This window comes from Mustela nivalis, assembly GCF_964662115.1.
Source record: "Mustela nivalis genome assembly, chromosome: 6".
In the NCBI taxonomy this organism is placed as follows: Eukaryota; Metazoa; Chordata; class Mammalia; order Carnivora; family Mustelidae; genus Mustela; species Mustela nivalis.
Window position 1 is genome coordinate 131,981,034 of NC_139025.1, and position 25,136 is coordinate 132,006,169.

At 41.5% G+C, this 25,136-nt stretch overlaps 1 protein-coding gene and 1 long non-coding RNA gene across 18 annotated transcripts in view; one reads left to right on the top strand and one right to left on the bottom strand.

The window, feature by feature from the left end:
* The window catches only part of LOC309867182 (uncharacterized protein), a 101,137-nt gene that overhangs the window by 4,569 nt on the left and 71,432 nt on the right, over positions 1–25,136 (top strand). For 5 of the 16 annotated variants that reach the window (XR_014313021.1, XM_082735643.1, XM_082735639.1 and 2 more), the window contains exons 2-3: positions 16,637–16,726; positions 20,464–21,549. The gene's annotated coding sequence lies outside the window, so the exon portion shown is untranslated. The other 11 variants (XR_014313022.1, XM_082735634.1, XM_082735641.1 and 8 more) reach the window with 9 other exon arrangements.
* The window catches only part of LOC309867184, a 283,984-nt gene continuing 281,236 nt past the window's right edge, over positions 22,389–25,136 (bottom strand). For both annotated transcript variants that reach the window (XR_014313028.1, XR_014313029.1), the window contains exon 3: positions 22,389–24,098. This is a non-coding gene — a long non-coding RNA (uncharacterized lncRNA). The remainder of the gene's footprint in view (positions 24,099–25,136) is intronic.

Genomic DNA, 25,136 nt, shown 5'->3' on the forward strand with positions numbered 1-25,136 from the left:
CACTAACCCTAAAAGGCTTGTCTGGCCTGGCCAGAAGGCCAAACGCGCACAGAAGTGGGGTGCTCTCTGTCAGCCTTACTGCCTGACGCTTCGGAGGGGGTGTCTATGAAACCCACACGCGGGGGACACAGGACCGAGAGCCGGTTTTAAGGGCAATATTGAGGATTTTTTAAAAAGTGCCCTAGGCTTGTGGGACTGGAGTCCTCTTTTCCCCTGAGAATTCCCAAGGCGCTGGTCTTTGTCTTAGAAGGAATGGAGTTTCTGAATGGTGTGAAAGGGACAGAGAGGGTCGCTTCAAATCGATTTTACTTGTCCTTTCTGTCTTTTCGGATCAACGCCCTTCAATGGGCACAGAGGTGCTCTTTCAACCAAAAACTTGTGCTACATTTTCTGCCTGTATTGGTGCTAAATACAATAAGCACTGGGCAGATTTTTTTTTCTTTGCTCTCCAAAGCAAGAAAGCACCCTAATTAAATTGTTTTATATGGACAGTCAAGACGGACCAATTAAGTATGCATTAGTATAAAGATATAGTCTGCAGATAAGGCAGTTTAGAAAATCAGGGGTAGGACAAAGGAGAGGGCGCTAGCTTTGGGGAGGCGTGCGCGGACCCCGCAAGGTCGCTCACCTTCCTCCCTGGGCCCCACGGAACTGCAGAGGCCCGGGCCCCAGGTGAGAGGGGAGGAGGCCCGCTAACAGGTGGGCAACAGTGTTGGAGTCTTTCAGGCCCCAGCGCCCCCGGGCTGAAGAGCCGTGGAAACCCAAGAGCTTTGTAGCCCTCACATTTCTCTACTCGGACAGTGTAGTCGTCCCAGGTGGCGGGTCCCGCAGGCCAGGCGAGTCCAGGTCGGGCCCACTGACCGGGGTCCAGGTCCCGGCGCGGCCTTGCGGTGAGAGTGTGCGCCCAGGGGAGGCTGGGAAGGCCAGCGGGACGCGGACACCGCCACTGCGGCGCCCGCAGCCCCGTGGCAGCCAAGATCAGGGTAGGAGACCCCCTTCCAGCACGTCCCAACGCTTCTTCGCTTCTAAGGAAACAGGAGCTCCTCTGCGAAGCAAGTAAAGTTCCCACCCGACGCCCTCCGGCCCGAGGGGCGTCGAGCACCAGCCACAGAAACAGGGGAGTGACCGAGGGTCGGAGAAAAGGTAGCCAGAGGGGCTCCTTGTTCGGCGAACGGAGACGTGGGCCTTTTCACCCTCTCTCCGCCTTCTGAGGTGTGGGCGGGCAGAGTGCACCTCGCCCCGAAGGCGACGACCCCTGGAGCAGGGGCCTGGGCCTCCCCGCGTCGCGGCGCAGGGCTGTGATAGGTGGTCCTCGGGCCGCGGGGGCGCGAGCGCAGCGCGCTGCCGCAGGAAGGACGCGCGGGGCGCACAGAGCGCCCTTGGTCGGGGGCGGAGGGGGGTGGGAAGGAGAAGAGGCGAGAATTAAGAGCCTGGGGAGGTGGCTGAATGTCAAAAGTAAAAAGGTTGAAAAGCCAATTTTCCCGGCGCGCTTTCGCCCCCTTTTGCTGGTTGCCGAGGCCGTAAATCAGCGGCCGGCGGCGAGGGCGGGAGGAGCCCCCTAGGCGGGCTTGGTGCGGCCCCGCCCGGACCGTGCGCACCTCCCGGTGGTCCCCGAATCGATCCGAAGCCTAGCTGAGGATGTCACCGCACTAAATATTTACTGATCACACACAAGTAGCCGGGGCTCGAACGATTTTCCTCTGCGAGGAGAGCGCAGAGAGAAGGGTAAATCATTTTATTAGTGTGGATAAAGCCCAGAGCACACTCCGGGCTGGAGTGTTTTAAGATGTGTCTTCAACGGGATGAAAAGAGTTAGGGAAATCGATACGGAGTGATTAGAAGCCCCCGGGGTGACGAAGGGGGCCCAGGCTTTCAGGGATTTGGCGAGGCTGAGAAGGGGGAGCAGCCCTCGAGGGGGGCGACCGGACCACCGCCAGGGAGCTCCCGGGCGCAGGCCTCCGTCCCTTCCTGCTCGACGGGAGACGCCAGGGCGCGGCCGTCCGCAGGGTGTCCGCCGCGGCCCGGCTCGTCCGGGCCGCCGCCAGGGAAGGATTGCGCGGGCCGCCACGGGGGCCAAGGGTTCGGGAGCCACGGGCTCCACGCTGCCAGTGACAGTGGTCAGGTGGCCACCGGAGTGGAACGCAGGCCCGACGCGGGGAGGCTGGCTGGTTCCCCCACAGTGCGGTCTCTGCAGGCAGTTTCCTGGAGCAAAGGTGTGACCCAAACGGGTTGCATTTTGCCGCCCCAGCCGCGACACGCAGCATCCCCTAACTTTCTCCGTGATTCATCTCTGTCCCTTTTCTCCTTTGATGTTCCCAAAGAGGACACAGCCCCGCGGGCTGTGTGTCCCTCCCACCCTAGGGTGGCCGCCGGGTGGCGGAACCCGCTGAGGACCACAGCGCTAGTGGATGGCAGGTTCGGGACTCCTGGGCAGGTGGGAGGAAGTGTGAGGCCGAGAAGGAAGGCGGGGGCAGGGTGACACACACCAGCGAAGCCGCCGGCGCGTCTCCTTGCTCCCCAGGGCGAGAAATTAGCTTTGGGGGGTATCAAGCCACGCTCCAGCGATGGAAATCGGTCTGTGGCCCCAAGGCTGGGGGCAAGAGCCTCAAGTGGCCGAGGAGAAAAGTCTTGCGGGGCTCCCTAAAGTTAGCAAGGCTTGGGGGTGGAATTTGCTGGGAGGGAGAGGAGACCTTCCTCCCCCAAACTCAAGCAGCAAAGTCCTGGCGTGAAAATGGCTTTTCACTTCTAGGAGCGGGAGTCTCGCGGGCTCCTGTGAACAAACCTCAAGGTTCGACACAGCTGCAAATAATCAAGAGGACACTAATTTGGAGGAGGAAAGGAGGGGCGGAAGGTGAGGAAAGGGGAGAATCTCTTTCCTTTCTTCTTCCTTTTCCTTAAAAAAAAGAAAAGAGAAGAAAAAATCTGCTCTTTCGGAAGAAGCTGATCGATTTATTTATTTATTTACTTACTTCTACTTTTCCCTATCCCCTCCCCCCCCCCCACCAGATTCCTCGATTTTCTTGGCAGCTTGAGGAATTCAGTTCAGGTTGCCCTGCCCCTCAATGCAACAGGAAATATAACTTCAGATCCAATTAACCATTTTCCAGAAGGGGTAATTATTATTATTATTATTATTATTATCATCATCATTATTATTATTAATATGGATCCTAATGGAGTGGAGCGGTGTTATTCAGGTGTGAGGCGACTGGTGCCTCGAATTCCTTCCTTGGTAATCCTCTCATTCCTGGGTTGGGAGCTCTAGGCTCTCGCTGACCTGAAGCTGTCAGGAATCGGGTCTCCATTAGCCCTTCTTGGTCTTGGCCAGAGCGAAGGTTAACTACACTCATATACCAAAAGGGGGTGTAGCAAAGAAGGAAGGAAGAAAGGGGAAGGCAGGGAGGAAGGATAGCAGGGAGGGGTGGGGGGAGGGGAAATTCCCTCTAGTTGCTCCCTGCCCTTCAATGGCCTCCCCCACCCCCATCCTTTCTAGGAAAGCAGGTTTCCATTCAGGGAGACAACAGTCTTATCCATCAAGGAATCCTACTCCATGGAGGTGGACTTTAGGGAATAGAAAAACATAATGTAGTGAAATATTTTCTTCCATTTAACTGACCACCCAGCCCACTTTGAACAATATTTCTAACACGTCTACAACAGTAGATTAGCATGGGGGGGGGTTCAAACCCCCAAATCTACTACATATTTTACCTTCTTTCATTTAAGTAAAAGCCAATTTAGAATCTTGCCAGTAGCCAAATTATAGCCATAAAATTTGGATGAGATTAGGAAAATATTCATTCTGCTGACTTTAAACCTGTTGGCATTTTAATGGGTAGTTTATGTAATAGTTCCGTACATGAAGGTGTATGTGTATGGGTGTGTATATATCCTTAGGGTGTTAGAAGTTCCATGATGGATTAAAGGTTCATATACTCAAGCACTAGATAGAGGCTGTCACTCATGTGTTCTTGCCGAGGTCTGGCAGAAAGCAACACAAAAAAAAAGAGTTTTGAATGAGCTCCTTGGAATCACTATTGTTGAAATACAAGCTGAAGCAAGTTAGTAATGGTAAAGCTATTGTGCTTCGCAGAATCATAAAAAGACACTTCAAAGTAAAAACATCAATTTTCAGTTTGACAGCTTTGGCGGGGCACTTAAAAAAAAGGTGAGCATCTTTTGCCTAATATATATTTAAAAATTCAACAATATGATCCTTTAATTTACTTTTCAGTGAACTGAAGAATTAAAAGAGAATAGGTTCTAGATACAGATAGGCTTGTTGCCCATGTAACCAAGTCTTATGTTAGCTATCCATGCTTTTATTATTACAGTGCAAGGCAGTTCCTAATGAGAAAGTTCTAAAGACATCTAAAGCCATGTGGACATTAGCTCCTATTTAGAAGTAGACAGAGTGAGGAAAGATCATCTAATTCTATATTTTCTCCCTTTTTCGCAAGAGCCTGGTAGGGAAACCTTTAAAATGACAGTTCATTTTTGGTATGTCAAAAAGAGCATTAATCAAATGATATCAACTGCCAGTCACTTAAATGCGAAAGTGTTAGCAAGGCAGATATCCAGATAAATTAATATTGTTCATTAACTGCATCAGTGTACTTAAATAAAATACAAACAGAATAACAAAGGGGGGTTATCTGGTTTAATTTCCTTTAGCCACAAACTCAAGGTGAATTTTGGAAGGAGGAAAATAATTTAAGGATTATTTTTCCTTCTACTGGCTTTTAGAAAGCTTAAAGTGAAGTTTCAGCATAAATCATATAATTAAAGAAGTAGATGAACAAAGACAGATACACTGCCATAATAGAAAAACATTATGTGTGAATTTAGAAAACACAATTAATTAATTATTTAATTTGCCAACTGCATTTCTCCTCTTCGAAGGCTGATTTCTTGAAATGTTGGAGGTATGCATTAAAAGTAAAGGACTTCTGTTCAAAATTAAGAGGATGAGGTTTAATATATGATATTCAGCTCCTCGAGCATAGGAGGTTTCATCTGGAGAGTTTACAAAGTATAACATTTAAATAAAATGTACACTGGCCCTTTTATTTTGACTATAGAATAGTACTTTCTCCATCTGTCCATTACAATTTATAATAAATTAATCAGCCTTATCAAAGAGATTAGAAGTGCTTGACTGAGGTAAATTGATTTAGATGATATCACTTAAAACAATTTAAAGCAAAAGTGAAAACATAAAAGGGAGGGAATATTGGCTTCAGTGAAAAATGTCACATTGGGTATTTCTTGACAGGATCACATCATATCACATGTCAGGGGGAGGTTAAAAAATTAGGCAATCCTATTTCTTTGCAGAATGTGTGTTGATAGCTTACTTATTGACTCTAAAAGTTATGATGCAGATTTTCATTTTGCATATACTTTGTTACCATATTACCATACAATTAGAAGGAAGCTAGAGCATGGCCAGCTGTAAGGGACATGGGGGGTGGGTGGAGGGGTAGGGGCTAAAAAGTAATTTTTTTCAGTCTCCAATACTTAATGCTTGTTTACTCATTGATTCTTTTCTTATGATATTGGTTGATTTAATGACTTTTAAAATCATATACTATTTGGCTAAAGCCTACATTGTTTCTAAATAGAAAACAAAATCAAAGGTATCAGATTTTTTTCAGAAAGTACAATTCCACGTTTGATTACTGAAGAGCTACTATTTAAATTTCCTAGGTTCTATTTAAAACGAACACACAAACATCTAAACCTCCCCTTCTTTGCTAATAACTCTTAACATTGTTAGTGGCATGGCTGTGGATGAATTTTTTATATAAGAGCCTTTAACTCTCTTCCTATTTACCCTGGCTGGAAATGCATTTAATTTGTCTTTTGTGCTTACGTGCTTTCAAAAGCATTAGTCAATATGCAAGCATTATTCACCCTATTTTAAAAACCAGTCAATATAAATTCTGATCATAGAAAAGAGGTATGATGTTTACTTTAAAGTTTCAGGAACATATAAAGTTTTCTTAATAAACTAGAAGAAACTCTATCCTAGATAGATTTAAATAGGGCAGCTGTGGGGGTATGGTTTATATTCGTGTCCTTCTGCCTTCTTGCCTTTGGCACGAAGGTATCTGGGTTTTTGTCTTCACACACTGTCTTTTGTTAACAGAGTAGATTTTGAGATTTTAAAAAAGAATTTTCAAATTGTCGTGCTTTTATAGCTTAATGCTTTATTAAAAATAGTATTCATTTCTGTCTTCAAGTTTATATGCCTAGGCAATAATGAGAAGGCGAGGTTCTGCAACCCCCTTGCCCTCCAAAGACAAAAACAAAAATAAAAACATTACATAAATACTAAAGAGAGAGAAAAAAAAAAGATTCTGTGTGTTTAAAATAAAGGCGTACTGTTTTTACAATGGAGCTCTTAGTAAGGGTTTTTTGTTTTTTTTTTCATCTTAACTATCAACCAGGATGCGATACCTCAGTTTTCTATATAATTTAGGAATTTTGCACAAGTTTTAACAACATAGCATCACAGGCTTTTTGAAGTGCAAGAAGTTTAGAAAAATGAGCCTCCAAAATAAAAGGCACAAAAATAAGACAGGGCATGGTGGCTTGCCTCTGTTTTAAAAGACATTACAAAAGTTATACTCTGAAAATTACAATAACATGCATTTTCATTGAGTGCAAAAACAAGGTTATAGGAGAAAAAAAGAAAAAAAAAAGATTCCCTCCCATTCCTCCCCAACAAAAAGCAACAAAACACAAAAACAAACCCCAATCCTAAACCCCATATAAGAAGCCCCTTACCACTGTAGGGGAAGTTTCTGTGTAAGTGTGGGTCTTGCCAGAGCTCCTAGCTGGTCTACTTTTTAAAGGAGGCAGGCAACGTTACACTAGTCAGCAGCCTGGCAGCCTAGAGAAGGAGGCAAACTGTCAGAACTACTGCAGATGACCTGCCACTTAGAAGCAAACTTTAAAAGCAACTGTTGAAAGTTAACCTCCCCTTTCCAAAAGAGGTTTTCAGAGGCTGGACAGTGAGAGCTGATATAATCAATTTTATTATTTTCTAAGTCATTCCTAACTTTTATGATCCTCCCCCCCCCCCCCATCCCCCTTTACTATCTGTCTTTGTGCCTCCAGGACCAGTGAAAGAGCAGGGCAGATTCTAGATTGCTTTCAGAGTTTGCCTTCTCTGATGATGGATTACCATGTCAATTTAAACGGCATAGGATTAATTTGTTTCAATGATTTCTCTTTAGGCTGAATGCCAGCCGTTTTTCTATCTCTCTCCCTGCTCTTCAGAACAACAACAACCAAAAAAAAAAAAAAAAAAAAAAAAAAAGCAAAGGAAAAAAAAAGCCTTCTTTCCATATTCTAAGTTAGGAGACAATAATAGAAATAGACAAGTTAGGTGTAATGTTGCAACACAGTTATAGGTCTGAGTGTTTTTATCTCTGCCTAAGAGGCTGAAACATACAGTCAGTCACATTAAAATGAAATTGGACTGAACATTTATTCAATAAATACTTGTCTTGTAGATAATCCAGTGCCGAGTGCTTTTGACACATAAGGACTTAATTTGTCTTGGATAACAAGTTATTAATATGGCACATTTAAACTTGCCACCTACAATAAGGTTATTGAGATCTATAAGAAACTCATATGGTCATTGGGAAGAATAATTTGAGGGAGGGAGGGAGATTTTTTAGGGATATGTATCTTTATCATACACACACACTTATGAGAGACACATATGTATTTCAGATCACACATGGATAAAAAAAAGTTCAATGAAGTTAAGAATAATTCCATTCATTATGCAGGTATATCTAACCTTGCTAACGTAAGAATGTCTGAGGGAGTTTTCTCAGTGCACAAGAAAAATGCTATTCAAATCCTATTTCTTTGCAAGACCAAACCCATTATGAGGTTGAAAATGGCACCAAAAAAAAAGCACTTAGGTGCAATCCAAAATCAAACACTCCCTCTACATTTTTGCCTGGACTAACGTTGCGGCCACATAGAGGATATTGCCTATAGAATAAAGGCAATTTAGAAGAAATAATCTATCCTTAAAGTGATTATTGCATTTCTTTTCCTAACAGGAGGTCCCCCAGCAGATGCAAAGGAACAGGAGAGGGGGTTGATCCTATGGACTGAATCTGCTGAGTAAATGTGGCTATTTGAACACGGGGCTGCAGTTCCAGCACCCTCTTTTCTTAATTGCCTCTCCTTTTCTCCGCATTCTCCTGCACTGAAATTAAATATCATAGTTCAGGATAACAAATTGCATTCCAAATATGAACACAAATGGATTTTATAGCCTCCCCCTTTGGCTAAGCGCTCTCAAATGCCCAGCCGGGCTTTCTTTGAGCAGGTTCTACTTTCTAAGGACATATGCAATCAGAGGACAGTGACTGTCAGAATGGGGATCTATGCAATTTTAATTTGTAAAAAAGTTGTTGGTTGTTAACCTTGGAGGAGATTGTGCATCTCTAAGAAACCAAAGCTTTGAGAGCTCTCCCTGGGAAATGATGTTACACATGAGCAGAAAATCCAGGCAAGAAAGGCTAATTGAATGAAGAGAGAGAATTAGGTTAAAAAATAGAGTACAATCTAGTATCACATTTTCAGTAGTGTAACTTGAAATGAAGGTGTCTCCAAGTCGCCGGTGATGCCAGAGTGTTTAGATGTTGGCCACAGATGGGGACACCTATTGAAATGTGTCTGAAGAAGATTAATAGGGCTTGTCACTGTTGGGAAAGCACTGCTTTGCTGTAAATTTCTACCAGCACAAGATGAATTACCGATGAACGCTCACTTATCAACCCCATCACTATCGTTCGACACTAAATCAAATTGAGAAGTTATCTGCAATCAGAAAATTTCTTTTTAAAATAGACATACACCTTTAGGCCCCAAACCCTTTAATAATCCCACTCAGAAAACAATTGCTGTGCCCATGATGCTTCTTTAGCTTGAACAAAATTATATCTCAATAATGAATGTATTTTTAAGTTCACATGCAACAGACAGATAGCTAGTCAATAGCAAAGTTTGATAGTATTTTAACAAGGGGATGAACGCTTTTTGGAAGCCTGCATTTAATATTTCATAAAGCGCATTTTCTTTGCTTTGAGATATTTCTCTCCCTCACTTGGAAGGCAAAGAGGAGAGAGGGTTTACTGTTTTCCTATTCTAAACCCTGTCCCTGTGAGCTATTTGTTATCTAATCCTCTGGTAAGGTAAAATTATGAGAGAACCACAAGTTTAGGTAGAGAGCAGTAGAATAGGATTAAGTGGATAATGGTGATAATTGAGGAAATGAATTTATTCTTTTATGATTTAATGGTGTTTTATGTCTAAGGTGGCTTATTTGAGAAACAAAACAGTGGCATTATCTCCTTTATTATCTGTTAAACAACTCCAGACGTCTGGAGGGTTTCCAGCCTAGGAAGAATAATGTTTTAATAAAACCATGAACCCATAAGATTTTATCGGGTTCTACCTATTTAAAAATTATCTCATGTGCATAACCCACTTGATTTTTACTGCAATTCTTCACAGGCAGATATTTTGATATTCCCGTTTTGCTGGTGAGTAAACTGAGGCTCTGAGAGTTAACTGAGGCATGGAGCCAACAGGATCTCAGCCAGAATTCATAACTACATTTCCTAGGTTCCTTTCAGGGTCTCTTTACTGCTAGTGATTATGTGCCTGATGAAGATGATGATGGAATGAATGGCAGGTAATATTTGTTACAGACCACAACTATGGGAAACATGTATGCCACTTCATTTAATCTCAATATAAAAATATTCATTTTAATCTCTGTCCAGTTCTCTGAAGTATGTTATTATTTCCATTATCCAAGCAAAACAAACAAACAAACAAACGGACGAACAAACAAAAAAACCAACCCAGTGTCTTATAGAGTTTAGGGACTTACGAAAACGTGTATTTCTACTACTCTGGGGACAAATTATTCAAGTCCAAGAAGTCTACATTCAAAGCCACTGCCTTCTCCTGTGCTCCTGTTCCTAACTGTAAGGAGTCTTCAGTAGTATGGGGTGGTCATAAGAAATCCCACTTTGTTTGGAATCTAAAAATCCCAGACTCTGAGGCACTTTGTCTCGGCAGAATAGACCCTGGTTTGGAAATGATGAGACCCGGGTTTAAATTCTAGCCTTATCAGTTACTGTGCAACCTCAACGTTTTTGATTTTTATGTTCCCCATCTCTAAAATGGGGTGATTGGAGTCAATGAAACTATGGGCATTGGTTTTGGGTGTTTTCTTCTGTCAGGGTGCCTAGAGGGAATGAAGTGAGGAAGATGTTTGAAGAGGTGAATGGGGATGAGGGACATGTGAGGGCGTTGTGAGGAGGTAGGGTTTCCATCCCTCAGACTGGAGACCCTTAACATCGGACAAAGTCTCTGATTTCTTCCTCTCTGCTTCTAGAGGGAAATGAACACTTAAGACAATGATCATTCTTTAGAAAACCATACAGTTTAAAACTTACAAGAAAAACTGTCCCAGATAGAAGAAAAACCCAAGGTCTCGAGCAGTTAGAGGACTTATGTAAGGCCACCCTGCTGGTTGATAACAGGAGAAAGTGGGCTCCTTTTCTCTCAGCCCCCTAAATCAGAAATCCACTCTCACTGCTCCCCCTCCCCCCAAATACCATCTTCCCAATGCTATGCTCCTTATTCAATGAAAACATACTTTAAATCATCTGGTCGCATCTCCTTTATAACTATTACTCTATTTTTTGATATGATGGGTTGTGTGGGTTATTATTGGTTGCACTATGATATCTTCCTGGATCTCTCCCACAATAGCTTTCCATAAAATCTATTAAGTTAGCCAGGCAAATAGTCGAAACTGCATTGAAGAACCACATGATAATAAGAATATGCCATAATCTCCGTTAGGTCACTATAAGATTCCAACCTATATTTATTACAATCCTTCTCTGATGCTTACATAACCAAACTTGCTAGATTTATATTCTCTAATGGTTCCCCAATGGGAAAAAGCTGTGTTTTTTATCTTCCTTTTCCTGTCCCAAATCACCCTTCCACATACATTTGCCTGCTTTGGGACCCCCTGTCTGGGTTTCATCAGAAGTTGCAAGACAAAATGTGCATTATTAAGAAATATAAATATTTTCAGAAGCAATCAAAGGGATGAAAGATTGATTCAGCATGTAGATTGGACCTAATTCGAAGCAGCTTTGTTCTAATGAGGGCTACTGGGATAGAGTCAGGAGCTGTTGTGGCCACCAGTTGGAAATTCTGAAATCATTAGGAGAATAGTCAGGATTTCTCTTGTTAGGTTTGTCAGAATATTTTTTGCAAGGTGTACACTCTAGTCTCTGGTCTGTGCCACTCTCTTTGCTACCCTTAGGGACTCGTGGTTGTTATCTTTGAGAAATCATGACTAATTCCTCCTCTCTAGAGTTTAGATCAGTGAGTACCTCCCTTTTTCACGACTGGGAAGTTGGCTTAGCATTAACTTTCATAAGAACATTTTGGCCCGGAGGCATCTGTATTACAATTTCTTTCTTGGCTTAATAAAAGGTATCACATTATCTACCTGGTCAATCTCTATTGGCTTTCAAAATAGAGACATGGAAAAACCTAATAAGCCTCATTAGGATATCTGCTTTAAAAACAACAGGCTGCCTCATTTAGCATGTTGCTTTGAAATGTCCCAGCAGAGCTGGGTGGTCACTGCTTGAATACAGGTATTGCTAATTTGGGATCTTTGTCAGTCTGGTAGCTCTGGAGAAAAAAAAAAAAAAAAAAGCGTAATGTGTAGGTGGAATTTTAATACACCGATTGTTGTATTTTGTTTTTGTTTTCCTTCTTTCTTTCCTTTAATCCCACTTTTTGTCCACGGGGCCATGTGCAAGAGATGGCTTGATTTTCTTGGTATGGTTCAGCCCTCCACAGCTGGAATTCCAAAGAAGACTGAAAATGTCTTTAAAATCAACACAACTCAGGGAGCCTCAGAGAACAAGTTTTCCTTTGTTGTAGGGTATAGTATTATTTGCTGTAGGTTTTTTGATATACATTCTAAATTAGGCCTGCAAAGGCATGCTTCATCTTTAATTCATCACTCTCAGCTGAAAGAGATTAGCAATGTCTAGCACGCACCCCTCGTATGGCGCTGACCTCATCAAGTATGGCCTGAAATTAATTAGCCTCATTCATTCCAAATGGAAAAGGATAATGGAGCAGCATTTTAGAGATGACCATCACAAATTGTTTGCAGCATATTTAAAAGGCCCCTATTTTCAAACCATGTAGATTAAAATTCTTTCCAGGGCCAGAGTTATCAGGGACTCAGAGCAAAGCCTGGTCAGGTTTCGTGTATGTATGTTTGTGTGTGCGCATGCGTGTGCGCGTGTGTGTGCCTGCCGCGTTGTTTACCGAAGGAGTGTTAGAGCCTGTGTGTAGATGTGTCCGCGATTAGCTGGTTTTGCTGCTTAGAACGACACCTGGAATACTTGGCCGACAAAAATCTGATGTTTAATAATGTCTTAAAAAGGTGCAGTAATAGGATACATTAGTGGATCTTTTTGTGTGTGTGTTTTACTATGGAGTGGGCATGCCGGCGCAAACTTTGCTATTTTCCAGTAAGATGCTCTTCATCCTCTAATTCAGAAACACCAAAGTCTCTTAAAGAAATGCTCCGTGTTTCTAGTTTGAGTTATTTTTGAAACTTTCTAGGACTTTTCCCAGTCTTTATTGTTTGATCATATTTCAAAACATGATTGAGGACTCACTTGGATTAGAGAATCACTTAAATTTACCATCTTTCTAAGATTAGCTGATTTTTTTTTTTTTCCCTTTTGGGGATTGACTAAGGGAGGCCAAATTTTTGAATATCAAAACTGCTTTCTTTTCCAGCCAAAAAAATCTTGACCGGGCTTCTTTGGGATTCTTAAAGATGTTGTAAAGTTTATTTTTATGAGCAGTCATTTGGGGACTACAGATTAGAAGAAGAAGAAGAAGAAGAAAAAAAAATGACATTTTCTGTTTTTAGGTTTTAATTTTTAAAATAATATAAAATGTAGTCAATTTATGAAAAGATATTAGTAGTATTTGGGGGAATTTTATCTAGTGCACATTTCGTAAGAACAAAAAAAAAAATCCCAGAATAACTTTGTTTGGTTATATTAAAAAGTAGATATTCAAAGTTATGTAACTAGAAAGATTCTACTTAACTGTTAGAGTGAAAAATGTACTTTTAGGCTAATAATCTTTTTGGGTGCATTGATATATTAATCTCCATATGCAAGTTATTTCAGATTATTTCATCTTATAATAAAAGAGAAACTGGAAGCATGTTGCCCCTCCCTATCTCTGCAAATGTAGGATTTAGAAATTTCTCTAGGCTCACTTTTGCCTAATTTTCTCATCCCAGAAGGCCCCTTTATCTAATGGGCATATATCATTTATATGTACAAGATCATCAATCACAAACTGTGAACCTATCATTTTGACATAAAAGATCTATCCTTAAATCTCCTCAAACCTCTAGCATATAATTTGAGGAAATTAGCTAGTTTAAAGTCTGCATTTCTGACTTCTGGGGGATGAAATGCAAAAATGGAGAAAGCTTAAATTATACAAATTTGATTTTAAAGTCACAGTTTAACTGAGCCAGGGATAAAAGAAGCACGGATCTTGAAATGTCGACAGAAATAATTTTGTTAATTATCATCTGGTCAGTTTGGAATTTCATGCTGAATAAACACAGTATGTAAGAAAGAGGAATATTTGCAAAAGTAGCTTGACTCCTTAAAGCACATTACCCAAAATATATTTTCCTCGTATATTTTTATTATTAAGACAAAGAAATGTATCCATTGTGTAATATTGCTATGGGCTCAAATACCAAACAGCATGCCTCAATTTTTATTTAAAAAAAATTTTATCAACTGAGGTGAATATGGCAGAAAAACCATAAATACAAGGATTAAGGCTGCATGAAATTTGAGTTCATTCAAATGACAAACCCAAAGTAAAACCCAGATGAACTTACCAAATTTCATTTGCTATCCACCTGAAACTATAAATCCTCTTTGGGTATTTGAGAGTAGAAAGGAGGTTCACTGAAAATTCAAACCAGGTTTTCCTAAACCTGACCCAGACTCACTAACTTTAGGTAAACTATAGTTGTGCTGTGGCTTCTTTGTGAAACTTTCTTCCCACGTTAGCTAATGATGAGTAGATACCATGGGCCGGAAAAGAGAACCAGAAGATGGTTTTGGAATTGCTGTTTTGTATTTTCTTTTTTCTTTTCACATTTTCTGTAAAGTTCAGAAGTAGGGAGGAACAGTATATGAAGCAAGTTTTCAATGATGTATGTGGAAAGATGATCACATATGAGAGAGGGAAATTGACCATGAAATACACACAGGATTTTTTAAAAAGGAGAATCCTGGCAAAATACTGCTAACCAACATTTCTTAAGTGCTTGCTGTAATCAGGCACTGTTTTAAGCACTTTACATGTGGTGATTCAACTTGGTTTACCATAATAGTACCAGACAAACACTGTTACCTCTATTTCGCTGGTAAGAAAAAGTAGGCACAGGGAAGTTACATTACTTGCTCTGCCCAAGGTTACATTGCTCTGAAGGGGATCTGAACCCCAGAATGTCTGGTTCTGGAACCTCAGCACTCCAGCACCATGCGTTGCTGACCCTGCAGAGGAAATGGAATTACCATGTTGTTGGGAAAAGACAGTGCTACAGACTATGAACGGGAGAGATATTTTCCTATTTTTTAAACTACTGAGAACAGTAGTAAATTTATTGGGAAAAGCTCAAGTAGAGAAAGCTCATTCTTGTCTAACCTTATCCCAGAAGTGGGAAGGGAATTGACATCACAAATCTCCAATAAGTCTTTGCTGAGCTTCCACTTGGATACCCTATGCTAAGGAGATACAGATAAATGGAGTTGAATTTTTTAAAAAAGATTTATTTATTTATTTTAGAGAGAAAGTGCGTGGAGGAGAGGTAGGTAGGCAGAGGGAAAGGGAGAGAGAAAACTTTTTTTAAAGATTTTTGTTTATTTATTTGACAGAGAGAGAGATCACAAGTAGGCAGAGAGGCAGGCAGAGAGAAAGGGAAGCAGGCTCCCTGCCCAGCAGAGAGCCCGATTCGGGGCTTGATGCCAGGAGCCTGAGATCATGACCTGAGCTGAAGGCAGAGGCTTAACCCACTGAGCCACCCAGGTGCCCCAAGAGAGAGAATCTTAAGTAGACTCTGTGCTGAGCAAGGAGCCTGACCTGGGGCTCCATCCCATGACCCTGAGATTATGACCTGAGCCAAAACACTTAGCTGGCTGAGCCACCCAGGCACCTCTGGAGTGGAATTTAAAGGAAAAAAGTACAAGAATGACCCAGTGAGAGATTGGGGAGGAAATTTTAAAAAACAAAACAACAACAAAAAACAACCAAGTAAAACTTGGAGAACCATTAATTAATGTAGAATTCAACAGGATTCCAGAAATATTTAGAGGAGAAATGAAGGCCTAAAAATGTCACGAAGGAGACTGGAAATAGATAAAAATGGAAGTCTAAGAGAAAAGCAAATTAAGGGAACTCAGATTTTTGTCAATGACTTGCCAGAGCCATAATGAAAGCTATATTTTCTCCGGGTTCTGAAGAGACTTCACAGGAATGACAAATTTTGTTCCCTGCCTTGTGTAGGTTGACTTAAAGATAGGTTAAAAAAAAAAAAAAAATATATATATATATATATGGTTTAAAAACTGCTTTACATAATATGCAGATTTATGTGTATATTTATAATCTATAATCATAATAGCATGGAATAATCTTTATATTCATGTTCTCATTTAATCCTCATGATGAGATCCAAGGTATCTATTACTGTCTGCACTTATATATATGGAAACTGAAGCTCAGGGAAGTTATGTTGCCTCTCTGGGGTCACTCAGCCTGTAGTTCCCCTGAGTGTTCCCAAGCCTGGACTAAGACCTCCCAGAACACCACACTGGCTTCTCTTGCACAGCGTCCCTAGGACTTTGCCCAGAAAATGATGTCATAAAACAACTGGTTTTTGGCCAAATTCATTACGGTGCATTTCCCTCAAGGAACGTACCAGTAAGAGCACATTATGCCCGGGTGAGAAGTAGCCCAGCTTCTGAAGTCTGGCTGGCATCCTCTAAGAGGTGGCCCGGTCTTCTCAACTCTTGCAGAAGCTGAGCCTGTTAGGTAAACACCCGGATGTCGGCTCGGGTGTGGGAGCAAATGATCGATGAAGGAACATTCGAAAGCAGAATGGATCTCCCAGAGCAGGCCCTAAGCCTCCTGTGTTTACAGGCCTCCAAATGAAATCACCTGGCTGTTTATAGGAGTCTTAGTGCTGATGAAAAGACAGTTACACTACAAACTTCTCCCTGCCAAAGGAGAAAAGTTCCAGGTTCTTTAAAAAGTATGTAAAGCATCTGATCTGAGAAGTGGCTACAGCATTTGGGACCAATTACGCAGATTAAGAGGCAACAATGCTCTGTTTACACTTTGTAGCCAAGAGCCCTTTGGCTCTGGCCCACAGGCTGGAGATTGTAAATTATACAAATTTCAGCCTAACTTGACTTCTCTTTTGACCTAGGTGTCTGAGTGTAGAGAAAAGCAGGAAGAAAAGCTGGTTGCTGTTTGCCCTAAAGCTTCAGTGGATGGAGAACTGAATGTTATCTTTCAGGTAAGGCGTTTAGTCTTACAGTCCTGCATACTTTTATGGCTCAGGGAAGGGTCTGACTGTGTTTTTGTTGTTGTTGTTTTGGTGTGTTTTTTTGGGTTTGTTTTGTTTTTCTGAGTAAGGTTTTATTTATTTATTTATTTATTTGACAGAGAGAGAGAGTGAGAGAAGCAGGCTTCCCACTGAGCAGGGACCCCGATGCGGGGCTCTATCCCAGGACTCTGGGATCATGACCTGAGCTGAAGGATGACGCATAATGACTGAGCCCCCCAGGAGCCCTGGTCTGATTGTGTATGGCTTTTCAGTCTGCTACCCCTCCAAAATCATTTTTGCAAAAGAAGTTAAGAAATAAAGTCTCCTTGACATCTTTTGGTTAGTTAACCATAGCACCCCAGTTCAGCTCCATTTTCCAAAATAGTGTGCATAAATTGGTAACAAGTGGTAGATGGTGAAGTCAGGCCACGAGCACCGTGCCACTGAGCATGGTCAGAAGTAGATGGTACAGCCATTGTGGGCAAAAAAGGAAGCACCATCTGGTCCCCAACTCAGAGGCCAGTAGGGATTTGAATCATTTAGGCTTGAGACTGAGGTTCCTCTCTTTACAAAGGATGACCTGTCCCCACTTGGCGTAGCCCTGATAATTCCAGAAGTTTCTTCAAAAATTTTTGTCTTTCTTTTTAACTTAATCCTGATGTTAAGGGCTTGACCTTGCCAGGGGAAAGGAACCACAAAGGTCAAACAGCAAGGAGGAGAAATGGGAGGCACAGGTCTGCCAAACATGGCGGTGTGTAAAAGACAAGCCATTATTTTTACTGACAGGAGTGAGGCATGTGTGTTCAGAGATTTATAATCTAACCATTCTAATACCGCATTTAGACCATCACACTGGAAATATCCACAAGCATGGATATATTCAGGTTCTTCTTCAAGCTCTCTAGACTGGGTAGTCATTTAGGAGGACGCATGATGGAGGTGGTGATTGTGGAGTATTACGGGAATCTTAATGTTCAAAGCATTTTTCTAACTCAAGAATCCAGTGTCCGCTTAACGAAGGCTGTCTTCTGAGACAGCTCCTCTTTGATGCCATTTCCAGTCCCCTTCCATGTCAACACATTTTTTCTGATAAAAACTGATCAACAACCAACAGGGATTTTTCTGACCCTGGTTTATCTCAATAATTTATCATTTTCTGCAGTGTCAGAGCTCCTGACATTTACAATTAACTCACAAATTAACTTAGAAATGATAGTAAGCTCTCAGCTAAATGATCTAGTGGCCACTGGGGACCAGACCAATTTTCTAGAATAAGGTTAGGACTAAGCTGCTCTGGAACAATGCTGAGGTTGGTTGTGTAGAAATAGTGGTTCAAGTGTGAGCGGGAATCCAGATATGAAAGGGGAGATTTTATCTGCCCCTGATTCCATTAGTTACTCATTCCCTCTTGATATTCCTTCATCTGTAAAGCTGGGGTAACTGGTTTTAAAAATGTTTTGGAATTCAAGGCTCCATAATGGAATCAAGAAGTCTTGAATCCTTTCCTTAGAAGGAAGCTTGGAGAACACTTGTCCAGCTTCTCACTGAAGCCAGAGGTCTGGAGATAGGCAGATGGCCAGGCTGACATACAGTCAGCAATTTGTTAAGAGTTTTCAACTGAAGGCAGGTAGTGTAATGGTGTGAAGGTCTGGGTGAAGGCTGCTAGACAGGGCCAGCCACCTAGAGAGATAGGAGGGGAAGAGCTCACTCACTCCTTCCAGGGCTACCACTGCTGGGAGCTTTATTTTTAGAAATCTGTGTTCCTTCTGCGGGACCAAAAATCTGTCTCAAGAGCATCTTTCTACTGGGTTGGATTCTGTCCTCAGAAGCAACACAACTCAACATCATCCCTCTACGGTACGACAGACTTTTAAGCACCAGGAGATAATTTTTGCTCTCCTCACCCCCTCAAAGCCCCACTTCTATTTTATTGGCACAATTCTCCAGTTCCACATATGACCTGGACTCAGAGGTTTTGCTTTCTTTGGTTGGTCTTGGTGTGCCAGATTCTCTTAAGAACACAGCAACAAATAAAACATGTAGAAGTCTCACAACCGGTGCAGTCCACCACATGACGGGCTTTGAACAGAGCCCTGAGTTAGGGAGGAGTCAGATCCCAGCCATCTAGGGCTTGTACAGGGGATTTATTTAATTTAAGATAGTCTCATGTTTATCCCCATTAAATTGCATTTTGATTTGGCTTTTTCATAGCTTATAGAGTCTGTCTCTCTCATCTTTGGATCATTTAAAAGCTGACTGGCGGATTTTTTACAAAGTTATGTGTTTTTGTGGTCATTTTGTTTAAGGAAAGCTCCATGCCCAAAGTGGGGCTTGAGCCCATGACCCCAAGATCAAGAGTCACGTGCTCTACCGATTGAGACAGCCAGGTGCCCCTCTTTTACAAAGTTTTGCCCAATCACTGATCTAAATATTACAGAAGCTTTCTGGAGGGTTTCTGGAATTTCTAGGGTCTTTGATGGTACTAGCCATTAGGTTGAGAAAATAATTACAAATTTATTTTTTCAATGAGCTCGTAAGTAGGGATTAATAGTAGGGTCTCTGAAAGTAGATTTGCCTGGGTTTAAATCCTGGGTCTCTATGACCATGGACATGCTGATTTATTTGTTTGTGCCTCAGTTTCCCCACCTGTAAATGGGGATAATAATGTAACTCTCACATATGGTTGTTTTGGTGATTAAATTAGCTAATATATGGAAAGCACTGAGACACGTGACAGGCACATTTATTGTATAAAGAAAATAAATCCAGACAAGCTCCCTAAGGATAGGGACCAGTATCTCATTTATCTCTGTATCTCCAGAGACTAGTACTGTGCCTGGAATATATTTGGGGCCAATATATTGGCTAAAAAGACAAATGGGGTTCCATGGAGTTCTGGACACTGGTACAGGGAGGCAATATAATCAATGCTGGGGTTTCTAATGCTACCAGACTTGCAATATTATTATAAAAAATATCTTCACTACACAAAGAGGTTGCGTATATTCAACCTCAGGCCGTCATCATGGTGGTTATTTTGCTGCTCATTTTTCTGTAAATGATCATCAGTGTCACCTGTGTCTTTCCTGATGCAAATCCATTGTCTCTGTTTAACCTGGAATGCCAGAAGGCCAGGAGAGTCAACATGTAAGTCCAGTCTCAACTCAGGGGAAAAAAAAAAAAAAAAAAGGAAAAGAAAGGATTCTGCTTAATTTGCTTGCACCAACCTGAGAGGGGACACTGTATTTTTAGCACGAAAAGTGGCTTAACCAAAGAACGCTAACATTCCTGAGACAGATCTTCACGTTGTTTAAACTTTTGCAGATTCCCCAGCATTGGACAGACTCATTCAAAAATACGTGCTCAAAAAAATGAAATGTCTTAAACATCATCCTCGGCATGAAAGCTCCTGCAATTCCCTACCTTTCCATTACCACCCAAACCTAAGTGCTTACATCAGGGTAGGTCTTGATTTAAGCACATAGCAACAGGATGCTCCCCTGGGTTCGGCTTCTGTGTATTCAATCCAGTTCTTGGTGGATTGAACATTTAAATCTTTCAGAGATCTCTTTTCCACGTAAATTCCCTTTGAACTTCCGTCCATGCTAATTTTAAACATGTTCGGTATTTCCCTCCTTCTCTACAAATACAGTTGAGCTCAAAGAAGGAAATTCACCAGTGTTTTCTCCTTTGTATGTGTTCAATAGGTACCCTGAAGCAATTACCTACTGGGAGACGTGGGAGGAACCCACTCTGTAGGAGCAGGGGCCACCGGTAATGTGATACGTGGTTGTTGTGTGTGTAAAGGGCTAATACTTTTGACAGCCACCATCCTAAAGGGGTGTAGCAAGTCATTTGAAATTTGTACACAGACGGCCCTATCCATACGCATCGCCCATATCATACCCATAATCTCCCAAGGCAGATATGCTATTACACTCAGCGGGCCAAGGTCTGCCTCAGCTTATATACACACAACTCCCACTGACTCTGTGTCACGAAGCCACTTCAATGGGACTTCTCAGCGGCATAAATTTAGCCCGGGACCGTCACAACCACAGCGGGCGCAGCTAAACAGAGAGCCCTGGCTGTGTGTTAAAAAGGCTGAGGAAGAACAAAAAAGCTGCCAGTTTTCATAAGAAATCTTACCCCTAGAGCATTAAGAACTGTAGCCTGACACCTGCCACACTGTCCTCATCCCACAACCTGCAGATCCCAAGCTGGGACTTGGAAGAAGCAAAAAACAGTGTGGGCATTAAAAAAAAAAAAAAAAAAAAACAAACAAACAACAAAAAAACCCACCCCGGTCTGCTACAGGGCATAAAATGATGCTTTGCATCCAACCTCATTATGTGAGGGAAGAATTCCCCATAGGTGCGCCTCAGAACATTTATTGATCAAAATGTAAAGGAACATCTTGGAACCAAGGACCCTCTTTAAATATAGTATATTTAAAATACATAAGGCAAAGGTACAAAGATTCCCCGATTTTTAAAGTTACTGGTTTATCTATTTGAGTCACATGGGGTAATGGGTGTTCCGATAAGTAACATAATATCGTGAGAATTGCCCTGTTGGTTACTTCATGGGGCCTTCTACCATGTTCACTAACGTGATTCTCTGGGAGCTCTTTCTTGGTCTTTCAGACGTCCCCACACCAGACTTTATAAGCAATCAGGCATCACTGATCTCAAGCATGAAATAAAGGTCAGGATTTTAATTTCGACTCCAAGTCCTTGCCTTTGCCAACAACGAAGTCTACTACTCTTGCACGTGGAAAACGCTGTAGTCTGGTGAGCAGAGCCTAGGTTCAAATCCTTGCTTCCTGCCGCACTAATTGTGTGTCTTGGGTATGCTGCTTGATATCTCTAAACCCCAATTTTCTCATCTGTATCCTGAAGTGAACAGTATCTTCTTCATTGTGTTGCTGTGTGGATGAGATCAAAAAAGCTGTGTGAAACACTCAGCATGACAGAAAATTTATGGACTGAATGGAGACAGGTGTGACATTGTATAGTAGGCGCTCAATAAAATCTTCCTCCTCCTTTTTCCTTTCTTCTTCCCCACCATCTCTCATAAGCTAATACTCATGCAAGCCTCTGTATAATAAGAAAAATACTGCCTTTAAAGAAAATAACTTAATTAAATAGTATTCCATGAGTGACAAATGACCACACCTTGAACAAAACACACTTAAAGCTATACTCATCCTTTGATTGTTGTTACAAAGCCGATAAGAATGATCTATTTAAAAGGAAAATGAAAAAATAAAAAATAAGGAACCAAATTAAACATACAGTCAAGTCTGATTAATGGCTACTTCCAGTGGAGATTTTAGCTGAGTATAAGATGCTTGCATCTCTGATTGTTAATGGACAGTGGTTAGGGGTGACCATTTTAAGAAGTTGAATGCATAATTCATTCAAAGTACACAGAGATTTTCTTTCTTAGTTTGGAAAGACCAAAAGTCGGGCATAATTCTGTTAATTCTATAAAACTGGTATATTTCATGATAATGAATTTAGATACAGAAAACTATCTCTCTCCAGAATAAATGTAGCTTTCCTGTCATTTCTTCTTCTTCTTCTTCTTCTTCTTCTTCTTCTTCTTCTTCTTCTTCTTCTTCTTCTTCTTCTTCTTCTTCTTCTTCTTCTTTTCATTTCTTCAATATGAGGACCCTAGTAGGGAGTAAAATTAATCATGTGTTAAAAAACTTACCTCACCCTAAAAGACTTCCACTCATTCTACAAAAGGTAGTCCAGGTCATTTTTAAAAACTAACGCGTTCTTGAACAGGAAAAAGTGCCATAGGTTAATTCAAAAAGTATGAATAATTCAACACAGAATCATGCATTTCTTTTTACATATTTTCCCACATAAAACTGTTGCTTTATCAATGTTAAGTAAACCCCCATTGGTGCGTATAACTTCCTGAAAGCTCTGATAGGAGATGAAGTATTGTAATTCAGTAACAACTGAAATTTAATATGTTTGGAAAGTGCACGTGCAGACCCTATATGTGTGTGTGTGTGTGTGTATGTGTGTGAGTGAGTGTAGGAACTTACGTTTTTCAGTTCACAAAGCAATCTTCTCTGATCTGAAGTTGCAGTTAGAAAATGTTGACAGTGGGGGTGTCTGGGTGGCTCCATGGGTTAAGTGACTTGGTTTTGGGTTAGGTCTTGATCTCACGCTTTGTAGGATCGAGCCCCGGGTTGGGTTCCTTGGTTGGTGGGGAGTTGGCTTAAAGATGCTCTCCCTCTGCCCCTCCCCTCCATCTCTCTTTCTCACAAAATAGATAAATAAAGCTTAAAAAATAAAGAAAATGTTGACACTGAAAAATAATTGAACAGGATTTTTACAAAGTTCAAGGGGGTTTGCGGAGCCTGGGTCCATTTGGTAGAGAGGATGACTAGCAGCCCCTCCTACCTGTGTAATCAAATCAGCAAAAATGCAAGTTACTTGTTTAAGTGTGGGTGGTAATTTAAGCTCTAAACAGAAACCAAAATGGATATGCACACACTCCAAATATATAAGATGAACTCCTTAGATGTTTTGGTGTCTTCTCTGAGATAATAGAAAAATAATAAAATGTGTATTTAAGCTGCCTGGTGTCTTCCCACTTCACTTCCTTTAACGTGGGGCGGATCCTATGGCCTCTCAGGCCTGGCTCATTTTGTGTGGGTGAACTCTGGTTTAACAGACATTCTTTTTACAGAACGAGGGAGTTCCCCGGCTCAGCCACAGTTCGCCTCAGTTCTAGGGGTCCCCCCCGCCCGGCGCGGCAGATCCTGGCATCCCCGCCTGCACGGAATCAATTTAGGACACCAGGCATTTCCTCAAAAATTAAATTCCCCATGAAAACTTAACAGGACCAACAAGGACATCAGAAAAGCGTTTTGGGAAGAGTGCAGAGGTTGAGCGAGAGAGGGAAGGCAGAATCCTTGGTATCAGGGAGAAGGCGAAGAGGGTCAGATGGAAAGAGAAGTGAAAGGAAAAGCAGGGCAGGAGGAGAGAGACGAAGGAGAAGGAACCTAAATTAGAACAAGAGGCTATGTTTATTAATAACCTTGCTGACCCACAGGCCCCTGACACAAAGTACATTAAGTATTGTTGGGACACTCTGCTCTGTCACTCCTAGGAGGGGCAAATAAAAGAGTGTGGGAAGCTGCGAACTTTCTGAGAACAGATAAAACACGGAGCTACCACCACAGAAAAAAAAAGCCAGCACAGGGGAAAGGCACAGACTCACCCGCCGCAGCCGTCCTGCAGCCTGGGGTTCCCCTCTATTTTCTGGCAGCATCTTCTCTGGGCAGTCTACTTTGGGCTTCCATGCTTCCAGCAAACTAGAAGTGAAAACAAGCAAGACAGTTTTTTTCTCAATTGCAAAAATAATACATGGCCATTGAAGAATGTTTAGAAATTGTGGGAACATATGAAGAAGTAAATAAAAATAGACTATAGTCTTTTTCCTCCACTTTTTTTTTTTTTTTTTTTTTTTAAGAGGAAGAGAGGCATACCTGTGCCCAAGAATGGGGGCGGGGCAGAGGGAGAGGAAGAGAAACTCCCAAGGAGACCCCATGCTGAGCTTGGAGCTAGAGGTGGGGCTCCATCCCACAACCCTGAGATCACAACATGAGCTGAAATTAAGAGTCCTAGGCTTCACCCACTGAGCCACCCAGGTGCCCCTTCTCTATGTTTTTACGCGATGTATGCTTGAAAAGTGAGACTGAGGGTCTGTTATTATCCCCTGGTTTGTGATTTGGTTTTCCCATCTGATAAGTCATAATCAGTATTTACTCCTGTGTTGAAACTATTGTAAAGTATGATTTTCACGCTTGCATCCTGTTTCCTTATTTGTAGGTATCATAATTTGGTTGACCTCTAGTTAGATATTCATGTCATTTTTCTAAACTGTTGGTCTTTATAAAATTTTTGTGTACATCTCCATTTCTTCTGGAAATTACCATAAGCAAAATTCCTGGGTCAAAAAGTTTTTTTGTTTTGTTTTGTTTTGTTTTTTTGTTTTTCTTTAAGATTTGCAGAGCTGCCCTCCAAAGTGTTTATATCAATTTATCTTCCCACTTGCAGTGAATGAGAGTGCAGAATTCACATAACCATCATTAAGTCTCCCCAAACTAAGATAAGAAACTCGGAATCCTATTATGATACGCATTTCTTTGATTATTTGTGATGTTAACTTTTTTCATGTTTCTTGGTTATTTGGCTTGTTTTGTGAGCTTGTAACTTGCCTGTTATTTATACTTTTATTTACTTAGAAATTTACAATTTAACTTTCTGTTAAATTGTAAAACTTCTTTACATGTTAAGTGTATTAACTGTCTCACTGCAAGCGTTTTATCCATTTTCTCAATTGATTTTTT